We start from the raw sequence: 2,226 nt of genomic DNA on the forward strand, positions 1-2,226 counted from the left end.
CTGTTGAAAGTAATACTGCTACTTCTTGTTCGAAGGAGAATAGTGAAGATGGTTGGGATGCTGAAGCGTTATTTGCTACGGAGGAAGAAGACTTAGCTCTCACAGTAACAACACCAGAACGGATTGACTACAAGAATGATTGGATAGTAGATTCTGGCTGCTCAAATCATATGACGGGTGACAAACAGAAGTTACAAAACCTGTCTGAGTATAATGGAGGTCGTGTGGTGGTGACAGCTGACAACTCAAGGTTACCGATAACTCACATCGGTAAGACAATAGTTACGCCTCGATATAATACTAATCAGGTGCAACTCCAAGATGTTTACCATGTCCCAGGAATGAAGAAAAATTTGCTATCTGTGGCTCAACTAACATCATCAGGCCATTATGTCTTATTTGGTCCCCAAGACGTGAAGGTTTATCGTGACGTCAAAATCTCAGAAACACCAACAATGGAGGGACGACGTTTGGAATCAATTTACGTGATGTCAGCAGAGTCTGCATATGTAGACAGGACAAGGAAAAATGAGACATCAGATCTATGGCACATGCGGTTAGGTCACATTAGCTATTCCAAGCTAAGTGTGATGGTGAAAAAGTCGATGCTTAAGGGGCTTCCTCAACTAGACGTGAGAACAGACACGGTCTGTGCGGGATGCCAGTATGGTAAAGTACACCAATTACCATATGACGAGTCGAAGTTTAAAGCAAAAGAACCGTTGGAGTTGGTTCACTCTGATGTGTTCGGACCGGTTAAGCAACAATCAATTAGCGGTATGCGGTACATGGTAACATTCATTGATGACTTCTCCAGGTATGTGTGGATTTTCTTTATGAAAGAAAAATCTGATACTTTCTCAAAGTTTAAAGAGTTCAGAGACTCAGCTGAAGGAGAAGTGGGAAAGAAGATATGTTGCTTGCGCACAGACAACAGAGGAGAATATAGATCAAACGAGTTCTCTCAATACCTAAGGGAATGCCGAATACGTCATCAGTACACTTGTGCCAACACGCCACAACATAATGGTGTAGCAGAAAGAAAAAACCGGCATCTTGTAGAAATTTGTCGAAGTATGCTACATGCAAAGAATGTACCTGGAAGGTTTTGGGCTGAAGCAATGAGGACTGCAGCCTTTGTGATCAACAGACTTCCTCAACCAAGGTTAGAATTTGTTTCACCCTTTGAGAAACTATGGAACATAAAACCTACAGTTAGCTACTTTCGAGTATTTGGCTGTGTATATTATGTGTTTGTTCCTGATCATTTACGGAACAAATTTGACAAGAAAGCTGTTAGATGTATCTTTGTGGGATATGACAGCCAGAGAAAGGGGTGGAAATGTTGTGATCCAATTAGTGGAAGATGCTACACGTCACGAAATGTGGTATTTGATTAAGCATCTTCTTGGTGGTCCTCAGAGAAGGAGGTGTTGCCAGATTCGAGAGAATTTGGAGACAAGCTACAACAAAAGATGGGGGAGCATGCTATTCAACTCCAAACAAGTTCAGATGAATTAGAAGATCCAAATGGCGATGATGTCGAACAAAGAGTGACTCAGAATCCTTGGCAAACTAGCGTGTATCAACAACCAAACGAAGAAGGTGGGCCTAGTGAAACAGAAGAATCAATTCCACAATCTCAACTCCGAAGGTCAACAAGAATACGAAGGCCAAATCCCAAATACGCCAATGCAGCCATAATTGAAGAAGCAACGGAGCCTGAGATGTTCGAAGAAGCATCGAAGAGTTCTGAGTGGATGACAGCTATGAAAGAAGAGATCGATGCACTTCAACAAAATCAAACTTGGGATATTGTACCAAAGATAAAAGATGTGAAACCCATATCTTGCAAATGGGTTTACAAGATAAAGCGCCGTCCAGATGGGTCAATTGAGAGGTACAAAGCGCGATTGGTAGCTCGTGGTTTCTCTCAACAGTATGGACTAGACTATGATGAAACATTTAGTCCAGTGGCGAAACTTACAACCGTACGAGTCTTACTTGCACTTGCAGCCAACAAAGACTGGAACTTGTGGTAGATGGATGTGAAGAATGCTTTTCTTCATGGAGAACTAGATCGAGAGATCTACATGACCCAACCAATGGGTTTTCAGAGTCAAGATCATCCTGAATATGTGTGTAAGCTGCGAAAAGCACTCTATGGATTGAAACAAGCACCTAGGGCGTGGTATGGTAAGATTGCTGAATTTCTAACGAAAAATG

The sequence above is a fragment of the Hibiscus syriacus genome, unplaced genomic scaffold, assembly GCF_006381635.1.
Source record: "Hibiscus syriacus cultivar Baekdansim isolate YM2019G1 unplaced genomic scaffold, ASM638163v2 tig00112249_pilon, whole genome shotgun sequence".
Classification (NCBI taxonomy): Eukaryota; Viridiplantae; Streptophyta; class Magnoliopsida; order Malvales; family Malvaceae; genus Hibiscus; species Hibiscus syriacus.